General features: G+C 45.4%; 1 protein-coding gene across 1 annotated transcript in view; it reads right to left on the bottom strand.

The window, feature by feature from the left end:
• KCNMB2 (potassium calcium-activated channel subfamily M regulatory beta subunit 2) overlaps positions 1 to 11,539 on the bottom strand; it is a 93,793-nt gene extending 82,254 nt beyond the window's left edge. Inside the window, exon 1 of the mRNA XM_054282905.1 lies at positions 11,021 to 11,539. The gene's annotated coding sequence lies outside the window, so the exon portion shown is untranslated. The remainder of the gene's footprint in view (positions 1 to 11,020) is intronic.
• Positions 11,540 to 14,692: the final 3,153 nt, after the last annotated feature.

Raw genomic sequence — 14,692 nt, forward strand, 5'->3', positions numbered from 1 at the left:
AAATCTCATGAATGAAAATGTCATTCTGCTGTGTTTGTGCTATTATACAGTGCAATTCATTGGCAGGTAACCAGCTCTTTGAAAGAAAAGCTGATGGTCCTGTTACTGTGATGCTGTAAACACACAACCCAGGAAAAAATTGCCAGAGAGAAGGAGCTAGAAAATGTTCTGGTCTCTCATTAATTATCCCCTTGCCTTTCACTTTCCTGCCCCATCTTTGCTCTCCCTCTCTCCACCCCAGGGCATCACTTATCACCCATCCAGCCTCTGAGAGCTGCAAAATCATCACTCAGTGCCTGTGTTAGGGCAATTCATTTGCACTGCTACCGTCCCAATCCTTCATTCCCCTCTGCTGCTCACACCAAAGAGCTCGGAATGGTGCCTGCAGGAGCCTGAGGCAGGCAGAGAGGATGTGATGACGTGTGTGTGTGATGTTGGGGTGCAGGGCTCTGTGCAGCCCCCCTGCTTACACACCACACTGCTCCTGCCCCAGCACCTCCTTGGGCTGCATGTTGCACTCATGTGCAACCTCCTAAATGCATTTAATTGATCTTTATGGCTCCATGTTCTTCTCCCACCTGGCTCAACACGAGGCTTTAATTGGCTGCTGTGTCACACACATTAATAATGAATATGGCAATTAGCTAAAATTGTGCTTGCTGTTTGAGAAACTCCTCTGTGCTCCTCTGTGCTCTGGATCATGCATGAAGGCAAGCCAGGGCTGCTGCACAGCCTCAGCAGCTGAGCACACTCAGCCTGGGGATGGCTTCTGAGCCTGCAGCAGTGACTGATGCCAGTGCTTCATCCCAAAAAACAGACTTGGGATATTAGGTGACACCTACAGCACAGGTTTGTGTCACACCATTTGCAACTGTGAAATCCCTGGACATGAATTCCCCTGCCCACATCTCAGCCTGCAGGGAAGGTGTGAAGGCTGTTAGCTGCTTTGTAGGCTGGGGATGAAAGACCAGTGCCCTGCTCTCAGCTGTTTCCCAGGGAGGTCTGAAGGCACTCGTGATGATGAGCTGCTTTGAAAAATGTTGCCCTTAATTTTGGCAGCCTTTTGAAGATAAAATGTTTTTATTGTTGGTGTTTCCAGCTTCCAACAGATCACAAATTTGTGATATTGTATTTGTGTCTCCCACCAGTCAGAATAAGGCAGGGCCACAACCACCTTGTAATAAATAGAAGAAAGGCAAGTGGCTTTGTCAGGCCTCTGATGAAATACTTGTGTTGGATTTTGTATCAACTTTGAGATGGGAATTGGGCTGGTTTTTGTTCATCTTTAGCTGACAAACAAGATTAAAATCCTATTTGTGCTCACTCTCTGGCTATTGTTGACACTGTCCTGTGTAATCCCTTCTGTTGGGTTATCAAACTCCATCACAAAAATAGTCAGGGTTTATTCCCCCATCACCGAGAGGTACTTTTCATATTCTAATCCTTTTAGGGTAAGGTGATTTGACACCTAATATTTCAAGACAGAATCTATTATGAAAGCAAAATTAAGCAACAACATTTATTCTCTGATTCCCTTTATAAACTCCAACATATCTTGGCACACTTCACTTTTGTATCTCTGAGTTATGCATAAGAGATGAAAGATACCGCTGTAAAAAATGTTAAAATCATTGAAGATGCTGTCACAGGTGACTATGATATTTATTCATGCTCATCTGGGGGACTTCTAAGGCTGATGGTGTGGTTCAATAGAAATTACAGAGTGGGAGTTTTTTTTAGCATTAACAGTTGTTAAGTGTGTCAAAGCTGGTGAAGTCAGAGGAGCTTTACAAAGACAAATGCACAAGAAGCCTGACAGCTGGTGAAATTCATTGATGAATCTGAGTAAGATTGATTGCAGAGAATCACCTCAACTTCTTATGTGTTGGCAGATTTTAAATTAATTATATTTTAAATGCTTTGGAAACAGACCTGAGAACAAATTTGTGGAGCCCAACATAAGTGGTGGTTCAATAAATGAAAGATGTATAGAAAAGTAATCATCATTTTAGCTGTGTACAGAATGAAAAAGAAATCAAACACTGAAAATATTATTACAGTGCCATTAACATAAATCAATTGCATGCTCTATCCTCAGAATCTTTTTTCATTTCTGGTCATCCTATCTCATAAAGTCTTAAATGGTTATAAAAAGAGTGCAGAGATTGACAGTAAAAATGATTAGAGACGTGTAAAGATTTTTGTAAGAGGGGAGGCAGCAGCCTGGAACTGCTTAGAAAAAAGCTTTAGCTGCCCTAGGAGATTTGAGCAGCTCAGCAGGACCAAGGCAAGTTGTAAGTGCTGAACGTGGTCCCCCTGTCCCCCTGCTCACCTGCACCCCAACCCTCGGGGTCCCTGCACTCCATAAACCATGGGGATTTTAATTCAGGGCAGTGGAGCTGGGGGGCAGCTCCTGCTCCAGCTGTGGGTCACACTCTGCACTGGGGACAGGCCAAAAATTACAGCCCAGCCTGGGCTCTTCCTGAGACATGGAAACAGCCAAAATGTCCATTTAAAAAGTCACAGCTCTCTAAAACACAGGCTGAAGATCTCACCCTCAAAATCTGGTTCTCTCCCATGTACCTCTTGGTGGAAATGGGATTTTCAGCCTCTCCAGTCAGGTCCTCTCCCAGCTCCCTTGGTTTGGGAATGTCCAGCACAGGGTACCAGCTGGCTCTGGGGATTTTCACTGCCTGTCCCCTCCAGCACAAACTGCTAAAATGAACCTGCTGGAACTTCTCTGTTGTGCTAAAATATTTGCCACAGGATGCACACCAATTGCTTAATAGGATTTTAGATAACCCCTAGAAATTTCTAGCTAGAGAGCATCTATCCATTTTATTGGGCAAGCTAAATCGAGGATGTGCTATCTCATGCTTTAAGGTGTAAGTCAGACATGCAGCTACAGCAGATTCAGGCAATGATGGTTCCCTTCTTGGCAGCTTGCTCTGCAGTTTTGTGCCTTTCCTGGGAGGAATGTTGGGATTCCCAGACATGAAACTGGGAGCTCCCCTGGGCACACTTCTCATGGCATTTCAGCAAAAGGGAAGGAAACCTGTCTGCCCTGTCATTGCATTTGGGGTGGGCTCAGCTCCCCCCACTCCCACGGGTGCTTCTGGCACCTTTCTGCCTTTCTCCTGATAAAATGGAAGAGTGAACCAGTGTTTCTGAGGTGTAAATAATGTTTAACAAGTGGGCCTTGGAGTTGTAAAGGAACTCCTGCACTTATGCTATAATCATTTTGGTGGTTGATTTGGAGCCAAGTCCTGCTGGCCTGACTGAAGCAATTAGCCTGATTACTGCCAGAGGGATGCTCATGCAATTAAGGTGAGCAGTGTTTGCTCTTTATTCTGGAAAGCAGTTGTCTGTATAACAGTAGTTGACACAGTGCAGTGGTGCTGAGGGCGATGGGCTCTGAGACAAACCTGGGAGCCCTGACAGAACCTGGTGTCTCTCGCAGAAGAAGGATGGACAGATGGACATTGTCTGACACTGCTCTGAGGGGAAAGCTGAAACCTGACAGTGAGAGACGTGTCCTGGTGTGTTTGCTCTGTGGGACTGCAGCTGCTGTTGCTTCACCAGCATCTCAAAAGGATGGGACTGGCTAATTAGATCTACAATTGCCATTTATCAAAAAGAGCATCTGAAGTCTTCAGTGATGTTTTTCCCCCCTCTCTCCCTGCTATTTCTAAGGCACCTATCAATGTGGTGCAGAAACACCATCTGGATACCTGGCTAGTGACCAGCAGGCTGTGGTATGTGAGGGTTTTAAATAGAGACAAGAGAATGGAGGGTGGAAAGGGTAGACAAACAGCATCTTTTCATGGAGGCTGAAAAGGGGATAAATGAACTGAAAAGCTAAGAAGAGTGGAAAAATACCTTTTCTTCAAATTTTCACAATGAAAGAAGCAGGGAGGAGCCTACCTAGGAATATTTAAACTGCTTGGGAAGTGTTCTGCAGATGAGCAGGGCTGCTGCATTGGCTCTGTGGATGAGAACTCACCAGAGAGCAGGAGCATCTCTGCAGAGGAAACTTCTCCCTGCCCTGCCAGGAGCACCTCTGCACCTGGCTCTGGATGCCAGCACTCCTCTGCATTCACTGCTCAGAGGTTTCACTAAGGGCACGCACAGCTTTGGGGTCAAGGGCTCTGACTTATCCCTCCCCCTGAATTCAAGGAAATGCAGAGGTTTTATTTGATTCCACAGAAATCAAATACGCTTTGCAACGTGGGAATTTGCCTTTTTGATGGATCTGAAGGGTTTATGAATAGCCTAGTCCAAGGTTTTAGTGTGAAGCCTCTTGTGTCATCTCAGTGATGATGAATTCACTCGTGTCAATGGAGTTTACTCTTTGTGTTAGCACTGTCCCCCAGGCGGGTGCCTGTGTGTGCACAAATAACGGCTCGGTCTGGCAGAACATCTCTGCTAAAAACACCTCACTTGTCAATTACTGGGGATTTTCCCTGAACTCTGGTGGTTCTGGAGCAGAGTTTGGGCTTCTGGTGTTATGACAGAATTTTGCAGGTTCAGTGATGACTTTTGACAGCTCAGGTCCCAGCAGGGAAAGACTCCTCACTTGAAATCAATCAACTTTATCACACAGGAAAAAAGAAAATTAAAACCCACTTGGAACTCAAACCTGCTTTAACAGGGGCTCCTCTCTGACTGAGCTGTTATTGCAGATATCTCTACACAACAAGCATTGTTATGTGGGGAAATATCAAAAGGTAGGTACACCTAACAAAGACATCTTGATCATGTTTAATGCACCAGATAAATAGTTTTAAAATGCAGAGGGTTTTTTTTTGAGTTTTTAGTGAAAAAGCACACCCACATATGCATCTCTGAAGAGTTTTTTAATTAATTGCTTTCAGTAATTTCCTTTCATAAAATTAGAACAATGATGGAATAGACTGGCTGTGGAGTTTGGCCGAGGAAAGATTATACTAATCCACTTGAAATATGACTAAAACAGAAAGCAAGGAGAGATAAAAGCAATTTTTTTCCCCCCAAGCTTATTTACCTGTGACAAAATCCTTCCAAATCAGCTGCACACAAAATACTGGATCATCTTAATTAAACTCAACCAAAAGAGATCTTGCTTTGGACTTCTTGGGATATTTCATATCCAAAGAGTTTGTCCCATAATGCTTTTGGCAAGATGAGGGGATCTGTGTTTCATGCAATTAATAATTAGGAGAGCAGCAAAGCTTTTAAAGAGCAGAGTGACACCCAGATCAACTTGCTATATGGAATCAAACAAAAAGGGGGAAATTATCTGAAATTTTTTATATATCCTGAGGCACCACTGAGAGTGGTTTTCAAGAGTCAAGGGATCTTTCATTTGCATATTCTCCAGTTAATAAAAGGCTATGGTTACAAATGAACTTCCTTTATTCCCTCCATGGGTTATTGCTCCCTAAGCCTTGAACTATATATTCTTTGTTGAAGGAATAAAAAGATGTCCTAGTTAATGTGACGCTTTCCACTCAGACTTTCCTTCCAAAACTCTTATTTTCCAGAGCACTAAACTTTGCCAAACCCAACAGTATCTCCACAAAGACTGGTTTTCACAGCTGAATCAATTCTTTCCCTATCAGCACAACAGCTCTGGAATTCCACATCTAAGCTTACAAATGGCTCATCAATAACCAGATGGGCGCTGAGGATCAAAGAGCAGTGAGTGCAGACACACTGCTGTCCTTCTCTGCCCTTCAGCCAGCCAGCCCTGGGCTCTGCACACATTGCTGTGGTCAGCCTGTGCCTGGCTGGAGCTTTTTTCTGCAGGTCATTGAGGCAGAGCAATTTAGGGGTGCTCAGCTGTGCGAGGACTCTGCTCTTCTCCTGCTTCTCCTGCTTCTCCTGCTTCTCCTGCACCACCTCTGGAGTTTTTTGTAGACTCCCTTGTGAGTCAAGACCAAAGCAGAATTTTCAGTAGGTTCCATGAGCTCTGAGAGCCTGGAAGGTGCAGGAGTGGGTGGCTAGATGGGAATGGGAAGGCAACAAGAGAACAAGGGGCAATTCCAGCCCTGGGGCTGATGGGTTCCCTGAACTGTCCCCCCAAAAAGCCAATACACTCCTGACTGAGGTCAGGGAGTCAGTGTGTTTGTCAGCTGCACTGAGCAGGACCTGGACAAAGGTCTCCAGGAGGGTTTAATATTCCTTTATTCCCTCTGACTTTGATTTAACCATGGGCTGTGATGCTTTAAGTACCAGATATTAATTAGAAGTGGAAGTAGGTCCCAAAGGGACCATACTCCAGATCTTCTTACCCTTCCTAGTTTGACTTATTTCAGGTTACTACTCTGAAACATTATTTATGCACCCAGGAGCCTGACATTTATAATGCCCAACTAAATTTGCAAGTAACTAATGGCTGTCAGTGAGGAGTACCACTCTGCTGAGGTGGAAAATAGCTTGCCCACAAATAAAACCTAGCCAAGCATGTTTTCTGCAGCACTTCTTTAAGGCAGGCAATTGTCTTGTCCCTCCTTTGGTATCACACCTAAACAGGCACAAAGGGACAATGCTACAGGGAGGGGTCCCGCCAGCATGGCAGCCTTGGAGAGACGAATCATTTTGGGCTGAAGCAGAAACTTCACTCTGAGCTCTGAGCCTCTGGAATGAAGTGGGGAAGTGGGACAAATGCTCTTTGGGCTCCTCTGCTCTCCAAAACCCTTCTGGCAGTGGCACAGAGTGGGAGGAACACTGAATTCAAGCACAATTTCTGGGTACCTGTGAGTGGCTGGGACATCCCATTTGGCACAAGCAGAGATGGAAATTATTTATGGGTAGCAGGATAGCTTTGTATTAAGAAGGAAAAAGTATCTGAAATCATAATAGGAGTTTTAACAGAATCTAGGGGGAATTTCAAGTTGGGATTTAATTCCAGACTACATTGAGTCAATTTTTGTCCTAGCAAAGATTCTCTGTATTTGCTCAGATTTTAGTTCCTCTAATTCTTCTCATCCTCCTGCTCTCCCCAGGCAGTATCAGTCTGGTGTTATGTGTGCCCTGGCAGAATATGAATACACATGTGTTGCCTGTAGTGACTCCACTGTGTGACTCACAGCACTTGCAATTTAGGCCCACTTCTATTTTTAGAATAAAAAAGGATATCTAGGATCATTGGACTTTAAAATCACTGAAAAGGTAAAAAGGGGCCATCTGATGGGGGTGTAACTGCTGGTTGCCTCTATGAAGTCTTAGCAACCCTGTTGATTTAGCTCACACCAGACTTTTTATATAAAGTACATGGACAATAGAGCTCACTCAGTGGGAGACGTGAGGTTTCCTCCTATATGACATAAGAACAGTGCAAAAATATCTCAAAAGGCAAATATATTCATGGTTTATAACCTTCTCCCCTTGATTTGTTTCTGAGTAAAAGAGCTTGGTGTTTTGTGTTTTAACAGCTGAAATTTTTTTCTGTCTGTGAGGAAATACGTTTGACAGAAATTCTTCACCCAGGTGGTTTTGACTGTTTTTAAACCATATAACGGGTGTTAGTTTTCTTCTCATCTGCCATTTTCACAACTCCATGGCATGCTAACAGTCCCCTGCATGACAAAGAGTAAGCTCTGTAACCCCTTGCTTGGTGGCAATTTTGGTGAGCACAGGGAAGGATTGGGAGCAACAAATCCAGGGCTTGCCATGGACTGAGTCTGGTAAGACCATAGACCTTGAGGTTAATGACCCAAACCCACTAGATTCACTGTAAAAATTGTATTTGTATATTAGGTGTTCCTGCTGTTCCCATTTCCACCTCCTCTGTATCTGCTCCATGTGCCTCTGATCCCTCCTTCCGCCAGTCACCCTTGCTTTTCCCTCTTTCAGTGTTTTCTCCTGCTCTCACTGCCTCACTGTTGGCTGTTGTCATGTCACAGAATGTGCAAGACAGGCACAAGAGGAGAGGTTATAATGTGGAAAATTTAGAAATTTCCATTATGGTGTTTTTTCCTTCTAAACTGGCTGCACAAACAGTTTCCACTGGCACTGTGGGCTTGCTCTGGAGAATTGGGGAGTCCATGGGGACATGGCAAGAGCTGGGAGAAAACAGCCCATGCAGCGCACGATGAATGATGCCCACTATTCATTTTAGCAGAGCTGCAGGAATCCAAACACTTTTCATGAATATTCATGTGAAATTGAAAGCTGTTTAACCTGGCTCTCACATCTGTCTGGTGGGAGCACTTCAGTGCTTATGTGTTGGTGGTATGAATACTTGCAAGACATGAATTTTAAACCTGACTGAGTGTGATGGAAATCCAGTATGAAACAGAACACTTGGTTGTGAAATTTGCAATTCCTTTCCTGCCAGTTAGCTGCACAAGTCAGCTAATCAAGGAACACCACAGGACTGAACCAAGCAACACAGCATGAATTTGCAAATATTTGCCATTCCCAGAAGATCTGTAAGCCAAGAAGTTGTTTGCTGAAGAAAGCCCTAAATAATATCAAATAAATAAATTAGAAAATTGCACGACCTCCACAGGAAATTCATAACAGAAAGGGCAAGTGAGATTCATGGCAAAAAGAACTCATTGAGCTTCTGAAGAAAGCAGGGAAATCCTTCCTCAGCACAATGAATCAATCTGATGTAGTTTGCTCCACTATCTGCTGCCCATTGATGGAATGATGGGAGATTTGGAGTCATTTCTGTCAGGCTGTCACATGAATGGGTATTTGGTCCTGGCAGAAGTTTTTCTAAGTGGCCAATTGGCCTGGGATAGTTTTGAGAGCAGATTTAGTTTTGGATCACGGGATTTGCCTTGTGTCATATTTTACACTTGAAAATGCCTGAAACATTGATGTCCTTCTGCCACACAGTTTGGCTTTGCATTTTGCCCTGTCTGGAGCCCTGTGCTCAGCCCCATTCCCTGGGCACCACTGTCTGTATTTCCATTGCATCACTACCACCTTAGCCTCGATGCACTGCCCATTTCCCAGAGATGCTGAGGGATTTCCCAAGTCTCCCAGAGAAGTCTGGGCACAGGTTGGACACAGTCTCCCACCTCCTCATGGTTTTACCCCTTCAGACCCTCCTCTCAGAGAGGCACTGCATTAAAAAAAATAACTAAAATTGTCTAAGCTTCTGGACAAAAGTGAGATGGAGAAGAAAAGCCATATACCTGATTTCCACATGCATTGCTCATTTCTGGCACAGATCTCATATCTCTCTGTAATAACTCTTTGATCCATTTTGCAAACTGCTACAACAATTTCTTTGGAAGAAAGTTTTTGCTGTTATCTTTATGTACTCAGTAGAGTACATAATATAGGTTGAAATTATTTCCCCCCAGATTTGCAATGCAAAGTAATGCAGTTAACTGAAAAGTTCTTGCTTGGATCAAGTGGGGAATATTTATGTTTCTTAAAAGGAATTCTTACCAATTTCTGATCCAATATTGCTTCTTTTTGGCACAACCAGTATTCACTTAGACTGAAAGCACTTTTGTTGTTAAATTGTTGTTGGTGTTTTGTTTTAAAAAGAATTACATCCCAACCTATTTACTATGCAATATAACACACTGAAGTTCTCCTTAAAGAGAACATTAGTTAGGATGAGTAAATTCAAATTACTTGGTAAGTCTCTGCTATATAGGAATTCTTTTTCTGATGAAAATTTAATGAAAACAACCAGTCTAACAGAATTCTTGAAGCTGTGAGTTTTTGGCAACAGTATTGTAAAGTGTCCTTAGTGACATCCACATTTAAGTAGATTTAAAATGGTATCATAACCTTAATTTGAAAATTTAGCACAGCAAGTGACTCCATACCTCTTGCTGCAAGTAATGACTCTCAGCTTCTTTACGTGCATTTTTAATGGGTCCTGTGAGAAGCATTTCCACAAGCAGAACATTTTATTGTTACTAAATACCACTCACTCTGAAGTCCCTCTGTTGTTTGGGAATGAAACTTTAATGAACAAGCTGAAACAATTCATCAACCCAGGGAACATCACACTCAGATCAGGCACGCCGAATGATAAGGGCTCTGCATATGCATGGAAATATGATTTTCATTCATTATGTTCCTGCTGCTCATCCTGGTGAGGGTCACACACACAAAAACAGGAACTCAGTCCTGCCCAGGACCCCATGCAGACCCCACTGCCCTGTCTGGCCACGCAGACCTTACTCTGATTTTTGGACATTTTCTTGTCTAGTGATGCTAAACTTGCACATCATAAAAAAGTACATGAGGCTTCTAACTTTGCTATCACCTCTTAGACTTCTGGCTGGGAAGAAACAAGGTTTTTCCAGGGCAAGCCTTCCTGTTATCCCTGTGAGTGTTGATTCTCCCCCTCAGCCCTTGCTCACAGCCTTTTCAGCATCCAGCTGAACGCTGTGTGCATCCTTCCCCACGCTGCTTTCTCAGGGGGAGGAGGGTGTCAGGGGCTGGCAGTGACACGGGAGGAAATCGTGCCTTTTTCTGCCTGAAACTACATTTCTCGTCCAGCAAAACAATGCCAACGGCGCAGAGAAAGCTTTGATTATGCAAAATGGATGGGCACATCACGCCTTCTTTTGCAATAGGTTATAACCCAAGGAGTCCCTCACCCGGAAAATTCCTCCCACCACCTTCCCCCGCGAATGCTTTCCCCCTTTCAAATGACATCGGTGGCACTCCAGACACATTTTACACGTTAATAGCACGTCTCCCTCCTCTTACAGTCTCCATCGCTTTCCTCTCCCCCTCTCATTTTAGGGCAGCTTCCCCATCTCAGAACCAGCCGGGCTGGCTGGCAGGAAAAGGAGCAAAGTGTTTTCTTGCATGACCTCTATGCATTTTACTCCGCGGGAAGAACAACGTGGAATGCACACTCAGCAGGCAGCGAGGCTTGAGCCGGTTTATCCTCGGGGCATTTCTGCCATAAAACACAGGGCTGTGCACAGCATTTCCATCCCGGCTGTCCCCCCATGGCAGCGACCCGCGCCCAGCGCTGCCGCCGCACCTGCGGGGAGCCGAGCCCCGGCCGAGCAGCAACAGCTCCCTTTGTTCCCCGAGCGAATCCTACCTCCGAGAGCCGTCACATCTTCCTCCCGGTTATTGACAAACAGAGATCCAGCGGAACCCTCCGAACTGCCACCGCTCGTGAAGCGCTGTCATCGCTCCCTCCCGGTGCTGGAACCTTTCTGGAGCGTTAATGTCACAACCCCTGCTAACTCATCGCTTAGCACTCGCTGCTCAAAATGTCTGAAATAGTTTGGAGGGATAATAGGAATGACAGGCACACTAGACAGCCATGCTTGAAATTAGTTTTCTCCAGCTGACTTAAGGCTGTTCCGTAGTGCTTTTAGGCATGCACTCGGTGGGGTTTATGAACCTAGGCTAGACATGCCATTGCTGCTTTTGTTCAGGGCTGTAATAGGATGGCCGCTAGGAACGCAGCAGCGATAGCTCTAACTCCATTCATCCCTCCGTAGTTCCTAAACCTCCCTGGGAGAGGAAACGGCTTCAGTCATCCTTAAACTTACTGAGGCCGCTGTTTCTGCGGAGCAGGCTTTCACACATTGTTTTGGAACTAAAGAGAGAATCCCTGCCGGGCACGGAAGGTGCCGTGGCTGTGGCGAGCGGCGAGAGGAGCCGGCAGCATCCGCCCCCGCCGCAGGCTGGGCTGGCGCAGGACTCGCTGGAAGGAGCGATTGGAGGCTGAAAGTTCCTAAAACTCTCTGAGGCAGCTGTGGCATAAAGAGAGCGAGGGGGGTGCAGGGACCGCGCTGTGCTTTGTGTGCGCAGAGTCACAGATGTGCACTGAGCTTGTCAAAAGGCAAAATAATGCTTGGAGATGGTGGGGACTCACAGTCTAAACTTCTAAGTAAGCAGCACCTGGGATGATGGTGGGCAGGAGAAATGAGACCTAAGCACAGCATTGGGAGAGTGGTGGTGAGAGATGCTACAGAACACTGCTGTACTGCTTTACTGTTTTCAGTAAAGCTGTGCTAATCACCAAATCCCAGCTCAGAAATATTTGTGCCCTGCAGAGATCTTGGAGCCTCTTCTTGGTGGTCAGTTAATGACCAGCCCAGGTCAAGATGCAGAAAAGTTTGTTAATATCTGCTACCACTGGTGTTGCTGATCCCAGTATGGTCCCTTGTGGGCAAAAGTAAGAGCCACCAGCACAGAGGTGTCTCTGCGAGCAGCAATGGCACACATGGGCTGAAGGACTGGAGAGGCACCCTGGAGCCAAGGCAGGCTGGGGCAGAGCAAGTGAGGAGTTGGTTCTTTCATTGCTTGTTCCACTCCTGCCTGTTTTTCTAGTATCACCTGGTTCACAGCCCTTTGCTCCAAATGGAAACACCATTCAGGAGACACCTCAGAAATGAATGGTGTTGGGAGAGATTAAGGGGAAAGCAGATCTCAGTGAAACCCCAGCTATGGCTGCCTCAGAACCTGGGAAGGAAAGGGTTAGGACAGCACTAATGGCAGATTTGCTTTACCAAAGAGCAAATCAGTGTTTGTGCATAGAATGGGCCACTGATCTCTCCTCCTTGTGCATTGGCCTTCACTGAAACCATGAGTGACAGCAAGCTTGTTTCTGATGCAAGCCAGCCATGGATGGGGACATCTGGAGGGACCACAGGCATGGTATTTGCTTCTGAATCAATGCTGCTCCTGGCAGAGCTGCCTTTGCTCTCTGTGCTTCCCCATGCCTGCACTTGCTGCTGCTCTTGGACACCCTCCATTTTCCCCTTTCCCCACTGCTCCTTACACAGTCAGGGTTGGGAGGGGAGGGCTCAAGGCTCCAGATTTGTTTCTCAGTTTACCCTCACTGGGGTATTATTAGCACATCAAGCTACTCCCAGACCTGGTGGCAGCAAAGGGGACTTTGAATTTTCTAGGCAGGAATCTCAAGGTGGGCAACTACACCAGGGCTGACTGAACAATATCTGCTTTCTGAATAATTTAAAGAAATTTTTTTTGTGTCACCTATCTTGCATCTTTCATGTGCCCTTCATTCACCTTAAGTCAGAAAAAGAAATGGAAAAAAAAGTCCTCATTGTCACAAGAAATATATTTCTGTTCCAGTAAGGGTCTCCCTGTGCCATTTATTTGCAAGTGGGGTGACACAGCAGTTCAAGAGACATAAGAGTCTGGTTGGAGATACCCAGGTCTAGGAGTCCTGACCTTGCTGATGATCTTGTGAGAGATTTCAGTGCTGAACTGGACACAGGAATGTTCAATGCCAGGTTAAAGCAGGTGGTGGTTGCCACCCATGTTCACAGTTCCCCAGCTGTGTATGCTGAATATGAGAAGATTCATAAAAAGCTCCCCCAGCTCTCCCTCCTTCATGGACCTCTCTGCCAGGGTGATCCAAAAGGCCTCAGTCCTTCCCAGTAAGTTAAAGCCACTCAGACTTGGGGGTCAGGGGGGGACACTGCCTGTCAGAGTTGTGTGACTGGATGGAGAGGAGAGGTTCTTACCCTGGGTGGGATTTGAAGGGGCAATAAACTGCTCAAGGTGTGCAGGGTAGGCAGAGAATGACCAGAAACATCTTCTGGGGCTGATTTGTTAACATGGTCAGCCTTAGGGAGAGATTCCATGACACTCCCTCTTTCCTCAGGCTTTTTCTGATCCCTGAGCAGCCACAGCAGCTCCATCAGTGTGGGACTGCTGTACTCCCTGTCCTTACCATGGCTCCTCTGCTGTTGTGTTTTTCTGGCACACCAATCTGCTTCCTGCTGGAGAGAGGATACAGGGAGCAGTGGACTGGGGATCTGATCAGATATTCCAATTTTCTGTCTTCCTGCCCTGTATGAATGTTGTAAATTAGGATTGTCCAGGGAAGCAGAGGGCTCACATGTGCTTTCACTCTGCCTTCCATCAGGAAAATCCAACTCAGTAGGAGAGGAAATTGCTGCTCAGCTGTACAGCAGTGGATCCTATTTGAGAAAACCCTTTGCTTGCCAAGGAGTGCAACAATTTACAATGCCTGGTCAGTTTCTGACCAGTACTTAGGAAATGGCCAAGGAGGATGAAGGACAGGAGGAATTCAGGAAGTTTGCATGTTGAAGTATGCCAAATAATATAATGAACAGGGCAACTAATGCATCATTTCATTATGAGTCATCCCCATTATAACAGGAATTTTATAGATTTGTAATTAGAAAGTGTAACTATTAGTTACACATGCACATTTCTACTAACAAAAGAAAGGACGTGATACAATTACAGCTTCAGGTTGCACACAAAACAACCTTTTCTCCTCCTGTGCTCACAAATTCTCTAGGAACAGAATGAGTATATTTTGAAGTTGCATACCTATCAGACAGCATTCCTTCTACCCACTTGCTGAGTCTTTTTGAAACAGCAGCAGGCAGCCTCACTAATCCATAGATTCTTGGTGTGAGTTGTGTATTAAAGGAATTGCAGGATGATCTGCTGATGCCTCTTGCACGCTGGGTGTCTCTGTGGAGTGTCAGTGTTCAGAGCAGCATTAGCCTGGCAGGGCTGCAGGTGTGGTGTGCAGGACAGGTACCAGGCTGTGCCCAGGATGTGCAATCACAGTGCCACTGAAATTAGTCTAGCAGGACAAAGGATCCTCAGAAAGGGCCGAATTCTGCCATGCTCATCTAGATACTCTTCAGTGTTGTGGAGCCTGAGCTCAGACCTGAGTTTTGCAGAAGGCAGCTATTCCCTAAAAAGGATGAGTCCAGCATGGGGAAAGATAAATTCCTAACAATTATCT

The sequence above is a fragment of the Melozone crissalis genome, unplaced genomic scaffold, assembly GCF_028551555.1.
Source record: "Melozone crissalis strain CALT ecotype California unplaced genomic scaffold, PUWL_Pcris_2 ptg000034l_1, whole genome shotgun sequence".
Lineage (NCBI taxonomy): Eukaryota > Metazoa > Chordata > Aves > Passeriformes > Passerellidae > Melozone > Melozone crissalis.